This window comes from Schistocerca cancellata, chromosome 5 (assembly GCF_023864275.1).
Source record: "Schistocerca cancellata isolate TAMUIC-IGC-003103 chromosome 5, iqSchCanc2.1, whole genome shotgun sequence".
Classification (NCBI taxonomy): Eukaryota; Metazoa; Arthropoda; class Insecta; order Orthoptera; family Acrididae; genus Schistocerca; species Schistocerca cancellata.
In genome coordinates this window covers 579,134-591,383 of record NC_064630.1, presented here as the reverse complement: position 1 = coordinate 591,383, position 12,250 = coordinate 579,134, and the positions used below count along the sequence as shown (strand labels likewise).

Sequence of the window (12,250 nt, the reverse complement as noted above, 5' to 3'; positions counted from 1 at the left end):
GTCAACAGAAACATGACAATGTTCGATTTCTTGGGAGCATACACTAGCAGACATGACGCTGCATGCAGAACTGGGACTTTTCTAAAGACGACGCAGGGCCACTTTGGTGTCCAGAGTTGTTGCTGGTCGCACCACTGTAGACGCTCCCCTCTCTCTCCTCTCAACAGCGATCGCCACGCTGATACTCCATCGTGCTCCAGACTAGCTCGGACTGTCAGTGTGCATACTTGACTAGCTACAGCCAAGCCCATTTCGTGACCAAGGAAACGTGACGAGGCTGTGCGATCCTGCGTGTCCAAGCGATCAATATATCTGTCAACCCAAGCACTGGACGTGTGGAGCTTTCGAGAACCAGCATGGGGCTGAGTATGATCCTCCTGAACCCATCGATTGCCTACTCACGTGACAGTGGTGAGGTCCCGATCAACGAGACCATCAGTATCACTGAATGATAAACCGCACTCTCGACAGACCATCATCCCGTCGCTAGGAGAGGATACACTGCTAAGTAAACATCATGGTATGATACTACCAACAGCCTTCATAACAGATTCTCACTGTTGGCAGTGTCACCTGATGTTCACTGAATGAAACTTGTCTTGACCATAAACGTACCTCACCCTAGGACGCTGGAGGAGGAATATTCCTTACTGCTTATGTTTGCCAGGGTTAGTCATAGAATGTTTTCCCTTTGAGTTATTGTTTATTGAATATTGTACGAAACGTTAATTGGTCATCAATTCTGCAGGTTCAAAAATGGTTAAAATGGCTCTGAGCACTATGCGGCTTAACTTCTGAGGTCATCAGTCGCCTAGAACTTAGAACTGATTAAACCTAACTAACCTAAGGACATCACACACATCCATGCCCGAGGCAGGATTCGAACCTGCGACCGTAGCGGTCGCTCGGCTCCAGACTGTAGCGCCTAGAACCGCACGGCCACTCCGGCCGGCCAATTTTGCAGGAATCTCGTCCTTTGAAACAAGAAAAATGAAACTTTTAATATGCGTTCAACAACCCGCACTCTCCCCCACTAATTAGGTTTCCAAGATACAGAAAAATTTTCTGTGTAAGATTTTTTTGTTTACAATGTCTGAAACGATGCAAGTCTATGTTCTTGTTGGCTGGAATTCTTGATAATTTCCGCAATCAGTTTATTTTCAGAGGAAGTGATTGTTGATGACATTCGGCTGTATTTATCTTGTATATTTCCAGTAAGTTGCTTCAATTCACTACTGTTCACATCGAGACTCAGAAATGTTTAAAAGAATACGTGAACCATCTTTGGAAAGATTTTTGAATGATATTTTAGATGAAAATTCTAACTCAGGTAATGAAAGTGAAAGATGGTGTTACGGAGTATGATTCAGATCGGGAAAGTAATGTGGACATTGGAGATGATGAAGACGATGAAGGTAATGCAGCGTAAAGTAGTGACCATCGGCATGTAACTGTGACCAAGTTTGAAAGAAGGTATGTAATCACACAGCCCAGAATAAAGTGTATAATTACACAGTCCAGAATACCTAGGAAGTCTCTTGCTAATATACACAAATAAAAAGAAGGTTTTGCATCACCTCGGTTCCGAGAGTCCCGGAAACTGTACAGAAAATTGGATTAGAGATCAACACAAACATCACTTCCGCCCTTTTTATTGCTCGTGAAAACCGCACATTGCATGTTGTACCACCATACAACGAGACCTTCAGAGGTGGTGTTCCAGATTGCTGTACACACCGGTACCTCTAATACCCAGTAGCGCGTCCTCTTGCATTGATGCATGCCTGTATTCGTCGTAGCATACTACCCACAAGTTCATCAAGGCACTGTTGGGCCAGATTGTCCCACTCCTCAAAGGCGATTCGGCGTGAATCCCTCAGATTGGTTGGTGGGTCACGTCGTCCATAAACAGCCCTTTTCAATCTATCTAAGGCTTGTTCGATAGGGCTCATGTCTGGAGAACATGCTCGCTACATTAGTCGAACGATGTCATTATCCTGAAGGAAGTCATTCTCAAGATGTGCACGTTGGGGACGCGAATTGTCGTCCATGAAGACGAATGCCTCGCCAATATGCTGCCGATGTGGTTGCACTATCGGTCGGAGGATGGCATTCATGTATCGTACAGCCGTTACGGCGTCTTCCATGATCACCAGCGGCGTACGTCGGCCCCACATAATGCCATTCCGAAACAGCAGGGAACCTCCACCTTGCTGCACTCGCTGGACAGTGTGCCTAAGGCGTTCAACCTGACCGGGTTGCTTCCAGACACGTCTCCGACGATTGTCTGGTTGAAGGCATATGCGACACTCATCGGTAAAGAGAACGTGATGCCAGTCCCGAGCGGTCCATTCGGCTTGTTGTTGGGCCCATCTGTACCGCGCTACATGGTGTCATGGTTGCAAAGATGGACCACGCCAGGGACGTCGAGAGTGAAGTTGTGCGTCATGCAGCGTATTGCGCACAGTTTGAGTCGTTAACACGTCGTCCTGTGACTACACGAAAAGCATTATTCATTATGGTGGCGTTGCTTTCAGGGTTCCTTCCAGCCATAATCCGTAGGTTGCGGTCATCTACTGCAGTAGTAACCCTTGGGCGGCCTGAGCGAGACATGTCATCGACAGTTCCTGTCTGTTTGTATCTCCTCCACGTCCGAACAACATCGCTTTGGTTCACTCCGAGACGTCTGGACACTTCCCTTGTTGAGAGCCCTTCCTGGCATAAAGTAACAATACGGACGCGATCGAACCGCGGTATTGACCCTTTAGGCTTAATTGAACTACAGACAACACGAGACGTGGTACCTGCTTCCTGGTGGAATGACTGGAACTGATCGTCTGTCGAACCCCCTCCGTCTAACAGGCGCTGCTCATGCATGGTTGTATATATCTTTGGGCAGGTTTAATGACATCTCTGAACAGTCAAAGGGATTGTGTGATACAATATCCACAGTCAACGTCTATCTTTAGGAGTTCTAGGAATCGGGGTTATGCAAAACTATTTTTGATGTATGTGGCAAGGGAGGAGTTTGGAGTAACTGTTTGGCATTCTCTTGGAGACGCCTTGGCGTTTACACGTAACATGCTGAATGTTATACTAAAACATTCAAATGAAGAGGTAGTTAGGTTGAATGTCACTTCTACTAATGAGAAACCATTGTACTTGTTTATAGGAATACTGATACAAAGGGTGCAAATAAGGACAATTCAGTCACTTTACACTATCTCCGATCAAACCCAACGTGTCGGCCTGTTTACAAGGATATAAAGCCAAGATAACGTTTCAAGAAACTTTACAGGACGTTAATCCCTCAGAGAACGAGGAGAAACCGGGCAAGTATGGCATCACTGTACGCGTGATGTCAGACGCAGTAGACAGACACGTCACTAATATGGAACGCTATGCAGTTAAAGTACAAAGTTTGTCCGAGAAAGAACGATTTTCAGCAGCTGTCGTTAAACGTCTGGCAGTGTCTGTGAAAAATACTGGTCGAAATATTACTACAGATCGATACTACACATCGGTGGATTTGACGGAAGAGCTACACCAAGGCTATATAAATTTACTACAGCAGGAACTCTGCACTCAGACAGGAAGCATATTCCAGGTATAATGAAGAACGCATCAAATCGAGATCTATATTTATCAATGTTATTGTTCAAGACCTAACAACTGGTAGTCCACCAGTTATTTTGGTATCCTACAGAATAAAAACAAAACCTAGTTAAAATTGCTGATATTATCAACAATGCGCCAAGACTAAAGCACTGAAGGAGGAAAGAGATTCAAAACCCACGTAAATACATATTACAATTCCACGAAAGGTGGAACTGATACCGTTGATCAAATGGCTCTTGTGTACGCCTGCGAGAGGAGAACAAAGATATGGTCTCTATCAATGTTTTACTCTTTCATCGATATCTTTGCTAACAGTGCAAACCACAAACTTCACCCAGCAATATCCAAGATGGAACGAGAAGACTCATAGCAATCAGAAACTTTTCCTTCAACGTGCTAGGTTGGAAGCAGTGTATCGACAGGTAGCAGGAACAAGTATTCCGGTCGGAGTTGCCAGAGGTGGCGGTCATGTGAGCGTGAGATGTGTTTGCTTCTATGAATGAATATGCGTGTGCGTGTGCGTTTCCTTTTCTTCAGAAGGCTTCGGCAGAAAGCTAATGTAGTGTCTTTTCGTTGTGCCTGTCTGCGACTCGTCCTGTCACCTTTATGGTAAACAGCAACTGTCTTTTCTATATAGTGTTCATGTTCGAATCTGGGGTTTCCATTGTTTCATTTTGACAATGTAAGCAGGTTTTTAAACAAATCGTCCAGTCAGTGGAAAGTATTCCACAAAATAAAATCGAAGAAACGACAACACCTGGAGATCAGCCTCCTGTAGGGAAAGGCCTGTACCCTTTTTGTGCGTAACAAGCTAAAACAAACAAGAAGACATACAACATCTAAGAAAACCAAAACAGTATTGTGGACCGAGTCATAATCACGTATGTAACACACATTCAGAAAGAACTGTGAAGTGTGTTTCCTGTTACGAAGCTGAGGAGTAGTTTGTGTAATATACCAGCACAGTCATTTGTATTTTCTATTGTAACTCGCCAGTTTTTATTGACTCGCCTAGCATTTACAGCTATTAACAATCTTTATAAGTTACTGCCTTAGTTATAATACATAAACCTCTTGAAAGTTATAATTTTTTATCAGTAGATTATTTTAATGCCAGAGAGTTCACCGACACCCCGCGCCCCCTCCGGCATCCGTTACAGACGCAAAAAAGCCTGGGCGTTGTAATCTCCTCCCTCCTCCCTACCTTCTTCCATCTATTGTACGCATTAAACAATTTTCTCACATTTTGGTATATCATACAGTACTTTGATGTTTCACATTAACAAAGCCGAAATTTCATTGTTCCCGCCTATTATACAAAAATACGTCCGATCATACCCTGCGGAAATAACAATATTTCAAAGGGTTTACAATTTTTCTTAACAAATGAATTCCTACTAGTTTTCGTTACATTATTAATTTCGATTATTATTTCATAAATGAATCCAGAAACAAACATAGTTAACAGTACAGGATGGTGTAATTAATAACAGAAATTTTAAGCGTGCAAATAGTTCTTAACTTCAAATGTTTCTAAAAAAATTAACTGTACATTCAGAACTAGTACTTATCGATTATAAAAGCGAAACTAAAATATTTTATAAAGTAATTCCTTTTCATAAATCTTAGCTTGAAATATAACATACTGTGTTGTTGTTGTGGTCTTCAGTCCTGAGACTGGTTTGATGCAGCTCTCCATGCTACTCTATCCTGTGCAAGCTTCTTCATCTCCCAGTATCTACTGCAACCTACATCCTTCTGAATCTGCTTAGTGTATTCATCTCTTGGTTTCCCTCTACGATTTTTACCCTCCACACTGCCCTCCAATGCTAAATTTGTGATCCCTTGATGCCTCAAAACATGTCCTACCAACCGATCCCTTCTTCTAGTCAAGTTGTGCCACAAACTTCTCTTCTCCCCAATCCTATTCAAAACCTCCTCATTAGTTACGTGATCTACCCACCTTATCTTCAGCATTCTTCTGTAGCACCACATTTCGAAAGCTTCTATTCTCTTCTTGTCCAAACTAGTTATCGTCCATGTTTCACTTCCATACATGGCTACACTCCATACAAATACTTTCAGAAACGACTTTCTGACACTTAAATCTATACTCGATGTTAACAAATTCCTCTTCTTGAGAAATGCTTTCCTTGCCACTGCCAGTCTACATTTTATATCCTCTCTACTTCGACCATCATCGGTTATTTTACTCCCTAAATAGCAAAACTCCTTTACTACTTTAAGTGTCTCATTTCCTAATCTAATTCCCTCAGCATCACTCGACTTAATTTGACTACATTCCATTATCCTCGTTTTGCTTTTGTTGATGTTCATCGTATATCCTCCTTTCAAGACACTGTCCATTCCGTTCAACAGCTCTTCCAAGTCCTTTGCTGTCTCTGACAGAATTACAATGTCATCGGCGAACCTCAAAGTTTTTATTTCTTCTCCATGGACTTTAATACCTACTCCGAATTTTTCTTTTGTTTCCTTTACTGCTTGCTCAATATACAGATTGAATAACATCGGGGAGAGGCTACAACCCTGTCTCACTCCTTTCCCAACCACTGCTTCCCTTTCATGCCCCTCGACTCTTATAACTGCCATCTGGTTTCTGTACAAACTGTAAATAGCCTTTCGCTCCCTGTATTTTACCCCTGCCACCTTCAGAATTTGAAAGAGAGTATTCCAGTTAACATTGTCAAAAGCTTTCTCTAAGTCTACAAATGCTAGAAACGTAGGTTTGCCTTTTCTTAATCTTTCTTCTAAGATAAGTCGTAAGGTCAGTATTGCCTCACGTGTTCCAACATTTCTACGGAATCCAAACTGATCTTCCCCGAGGTCGGCTTCTACCAGTTTTTCCATTCGTCTGTAAAGAATTCGCGTTAGTATTTTGCAGCTGTGACTTATTAAACTGATAGTTCGGTAATTTTCACATCTGTCAACACCTGCTTTCTTTGGGATTGGAATTATTATATTCTTCTTGGAGTCTGAGGGTATTTCGCCTGTCTCATACATCGTGCTCACCAGATGGTAGAGTTTTTTCATGACTGGCTCTCCCGAGGCCATCAGTAGATCAAATGGAATGTTGTCTACTCCCGGGGCCTTGTTTCGACTCAGGTCTTTCAGTGCTCTATCAAACTCTTCACGCAGTATCTTATCTCCCATTTCGTCTTCATCTACACCCTCTTCCATTTCCATAATATTGTCCTCAAGTACATCGCCCTTGTATAAACCCTCTATATACTCCTTCCACCTTTCTGCCTTCCCTTCTTTGCTTAGAACTGGGTTTCCATCTGAGCTCTTGATATTCATACAAGTGGTTCTCTTCTCTCCAAAGGTCTCTTTAATTTTCCTGTAGGCAGTATCTATCTTACCCCTAGTGAGACAAGCCTCTACATCCTTACATTTGTCCTCTAGCCATCCCTGCTTAGCCATTTTGCACTTCCTGTCGATCTCATTTTTGAGACGTTTGTATTCCTTTTTGCCTGCTTCATTTACTGCATTTTTATATTTTCTCCTTTCATCAATTAAATTCAATATTTCTTCTGTTACCCAAGGATTTCTATTAGCCCTCGTCTTTTTACCTACTTGATCCTCTGCTGCCTTCACTACTTCATCCCTCAGAGCTACCCATTCTTCTTCTACTGTATTTCTTTCACCCATTCCTGTCAATTGTTCCCTTATGCTCTCCCTGAAACTCTCTACAACCTCTGGTTCTTTCAGTTTATCCAGGTCCCATCTCCTTAAATTCCCACCTTTTTGCAGTTTCTTCAGTTTCAATCTGCAGTTCATAACCAATAGATTGTGGTCAGAATCCACATCTGCCCCTGGAAATGTCTTACAATTTAAAACCTGGTTCCTAAATCTCTGTCTTACCATTATATAATCTATCTGATACCTTTTAGTATCTCCAGGATTCTTCCAGGTGTACAACCTTCTTTTATGATTCTTGAACCAAGTGTTGGCTATGATTAAGTTATGCTCTGTGCAAAATTCTACAAGGCGGCTTCCTCTTTCATTCCTTCCCCCCAATCCATATTCACCTACTATGTTTCCTTCTCTCCCTTTTCCTACTGACGAATTCCAGTCACCTATGACTATTAAATTTTCGTCTCCCTTCACTACCTGAATAATTTCTTTTATCTCATCATACATTTCATCTATTTCTTTATCATCTGCAGAGCTAGTTGGCATATAAACTTGTACTACTGTAGTAGGCATGGGCTTTGTGTCTATCTTGGCCACAATAATGCGTTCACTATGCTGTTTGTAGTAGCTAACCCGCACTCCTATTTTTTTATTCATTATTAAACCTACTCCTGCATTACCCCTATTTGATTTTGTATTTATAACCCTGTAATCACCTGACCAAAAGTCTTGTTCCTCCTGCCACCGTACTTCACTAATTCCCACTATATCTAACTTTAACCTATCCATTTCCCTTTTTAAATTTTCTAACCTACCTGCCCGATTGAGGGATCTGACACTCCACGCTCCGATCCGTAGAACGCCAGTTTTCTTTTTCCTGATAACGACGTCCTCCTGAGTAGTCCCCGCCCGGAGATCCGAATGGGGGACTATTTTACCTCCGGAATATTTTACCCAAGAGGACGCCATCATCATTTAATCATACAGTATAGCTGCATGTCCTTGGGAAAGAATTACGGCCGTAGTTTCCCCTTGCTTTCAGCCGTTCGCAGTACCAGCACAGCAAGGCCGTTTTGGTTAATGTTACAAGGCCAGATCAGTCAATCATCCAGACTGTTGCCCCTGCAACTACTGAAAAGGCTGCTGCCCCTCTTCAGGAACCACACGTTTGTCTGGCCTCTCAACAAATACCCCCCCATTGTGGTTGCACCTACGGTACGGCCATCTGTATCGCTGAGGCACGCAAGCCTCCCCACCAACGGCAAGGTCCATGGTTCATGGGGGGACTGTGTATAAAACTGTATGAAAGTTTTCAGAAAAGCAACTGAGATAATACTGAGCTCTGCAAAGTTCGAAAAATAATACTGGTACCGACAACTACTATTGCGGAAAAGTAATGCTAGAGGAGGATGTCCCGTCACATCGTCGAAGAGTTACCACAAGTTTTGTGGTTCTCTTTTAATATTAATGTGAATCGTCTGTGTAGCACAAGATGATCAAGATTATAATGTTCTGGGTTCTGTTAGTCAATAGTTTTCGAGGTAATCATATATTTGTGGAGATACTCCACATGGCGGTGTCACACCTACTTCTACTCTGGATCATAGCTACTAGTCTAAAAAATTGACAAGGTAGTGTAGTGACGGACGTATTTCGGAAATCGCTGCTCCTAGTTGCTCAGTGTCGTTATTTCGCCTTAATAAAAACAGATCAACAATAACACAGAAGTAACTCGCAGTTTAAACTCGCAACATTTTCGGTTCACAACTCCACAGTCGTATTTCAGCCAATGCTCCAAATCTTCATACTGCGCCACGAGCTCAAAAATGGTTCAAATGGCTCTGAGCACTATGGGACTCAACTGCTGAGGTCATTAGTCCCCTAGAACTTAGAACTAGTTAAACCTAACTAACCTAAGGACATCACAAACATCCATGCCCGAGGCAGGATTCGAACCTGCGACCGTAGCGGTCTTGCGGTTCCAGACTGCAGCGCCTTTAACCGCTCGGCCACTTCGGCCGGCTCGCCACGAGCTGTATTGTTGAAAGGGGCATGAACAAATTCCATGCTTTCCACAAAATAATCTGAAAGTCCGCTTGCGGTGGTCTATACCCGTTACTTACAGCATTTAGTTTCTCATGTTGTAATGTGGGCTGAAGATCCGGAATATTGCCAGCTAGGACGTGGGCGGCAGTACAAGGACGTAGCGTCGTCGTCAAAGCGGGAGGAGGCGTCAAAGGGGACCGGACCCTCCCCCCCACCCCTGCGCCTTAATGAAATTACACACTACCTCGTTATTATTTATTGGTATTTTCTGCTACAAGTTATTTTAATTTGTTTTTTGTTTAATTTAACAACTTGTAATACATTTCGAGTACGTTCTGCCCATCTCAGGCTTGTAAGTATACAGAAAATTGTTACTTGAAAACAAATTGTCTTAAATTTAATTAACATAGCACACGTTGTTTACTGGTCGCTGCTGGAGTGGCTGTTGGGGTAACTGGAGGGAAAGGGGGCAATGGTTGGTGAGAAACTGGTGTCCAGTGATGTTTTATGCTGGTATAGAGCTGTCTACACCACAGCCGGTATTTGATGCAAAGAATCTTGCATCAGTTATTACGTTGCGAAAATCGTATGATACACTTTTTTACCTGACAGTTCTTCACTTATGATTTTTAGGGTATTAGAGCTTTGTTCTGCATCCTTAGTACAATGGCGGAGTTGTTTGTAACATTACGATATTGTACTATTTATTTCGTCGCCGTTTTTTGACATAATTCAGTGCACAAAATTTTCTACATCCATTTAAACGCAGTACGCTTAATACAATATGGTGGTCGTGCAGCGTGTGAATGAGTAGGCCTATCGATTATCGTATTTTTCAGCGATATTCAAGATGCTGGTAATGATTTGTTTCACATTTACACATCTTAAATCTATTGCATTGAAACTGGCTTAAGACTGCTGAAGAATTTCGAGTTTTTGAATTCGCTTAACTCATTAAGAATACTACCTCCGTGTTTTGTATTAATAGCGTAAACTTTCATTTTGTGCAAAATTTCAATTTTTAAAGGGTGGCCTGTGTCCTTAATGTGTATTGCTACTTCCGATTTATTACAATTACCTAGACTGTATCAGTCTATATGTTCTTTAAATAGAGTTCTGCAATTTCTGCGTGTTTGCTCTGTATAATATTTGTTGCGTTGGCTGCAGGTAATTTTGTAGATGCCAATTGAATCAAGATCTGTATCTGGCGGTTTTATGTTGTGAGTAAGCTTCACACTTAGGTTGTTATTGGTGCTTGAGCTAATTTTTTACATCTGTGTACTTGAGCAGCCTAGCTAATTTGTCAGCCATTATACCAAGATAAGGCATTTTTACATATTTAAGTGCTGGGGTGCTGTCGCTTTTGAGTGTACGTTATGTTGTTCGTTCAATTAATTTTTTATCTCTTGTGACGTCCTATTAATAGGTGTAGGAGCATATCTAATTCATATTTCAGTACATTTTGTGGTTTCTATATCTTGGTGGTGTTCTGTGTGTTGAACAGGAAATTTCTGGGCTTCGTATAGCATTGACCTACATGCAGTTCTTTTATGAGAGGTGGGACGTGTAGAGGAGTTTGGTATAGTGTTTTCTATACCAATAGGCTTTCTGTAAATACTTTTAGTTCTTTTTTGATATTTTCATACCAAGAAAAGATATGATGTTTTTTTCATGCTCAAGGATAAACTATATATATTTTAAAGCACGCAATTGAACTTATTAACTAGGATTGTTACGTCATCATCTGTACTATCAAATAGAATGAGGGTGTCGCCCACGTACCTATTATGGGATTTAACTTAAATTGTGATGCTACTTTTCAGTCTCAATATTTTATTCACTATATGGTTGATAATATTTCTGCTATCAGGTCACTAAGAACGCGTCGCATTGCTAGCCCTAGGTCATGCCTGTAAAACTGGAAAGTTGTGGTAAGTTCTTAAGGGGCCAAACCGCTGAGGTCATCGGTCCCTAAGCTTACGCACTACTTAATCTAACTTGAACTAACTCACGCTAAGGACAGCACACACACATACACCCATGTCCGAGGGAGGACTCGAACGTCCGACGGGGGGAGCAGAGCGAACCGTGACAAGGCGCCCTAGACCGCGCGGCTACATCTCGCGACATGCTTGTAAATTTTGTTGTTGAAAGAGGAGTAGTTATGTGAGAGTGCTAAATTAAGTTTCTCAAAAAAAGAAGTTCTTTTGCGTTGTTTCAGCTGTTTTCTCTACTGGTGTACTGCCGTTGCCGTGCTCTGCAATTGAAAGATGTTTTGATTTTCGGTCATACAACGAGCGACAGTCAACAGGCCATCAGTAGGTTTAAGCTAGCGATAGCACTACCAACTGCCACCCATTCCTAATTTAGCCATGACCAACTGTTGTACATTTTTGGGTTTATTTGAGCTCAGCCGTTGGTTTGATAATCAGTTCAATTCTTACTTGCAGTTGAGTTCAAGTTAAGTGCCGTCGTTTCTGCGCTGTCTGCCTTTGTGATACTGTCTAATTATAGATAAGTTTGTAACAAGGAAGAAGAGGAAAACCGATTTTGACGGTAAGGTAAAAATATGTATGCACTACTGTAATAGCCTAATTACCTACCTATAGCAGCTGGAATCGTAATTTGGAGACTAGTAGAACTTTGGGTTTGTCGTATTTCAGTATTTCAGCAGGTTGCGGAGCGGTAAACATCATTGAAAATAACATTAAATTAAAATCAGTCCATAAAATCACTCTTGGATTTGCCTGTGTGGTCCAAAAATCGCGTTGATCAACAAAAATAACGCCCAAACGACGATGTCTCCACTCCTTAAAAATTTTTGCTCAAACTTTTATCATTAGTAGCTCAAATGCCGAACTATCGCCTATCTGGTCACCTAGATAGTACTCAATAATGAAAAGCACTTACAATACGGAAATATGGGGAGGTG

At 41.8% G+C, this 12,250-nt stretch overlaps 1 protein-coding gene across 1 annotated transcript in view; it reads left to right on the top strand.

Annotated features, from left to right (window-relative positions):
- Positions 1–12,250, top strand: part of LOC126188104 (cytochrome P450 9e2-like) — a 75,419-nt gene that overhangs the window by 21,892 nt on the left and 41,277 nt on the right. The window lies entirely within an intron of this gene.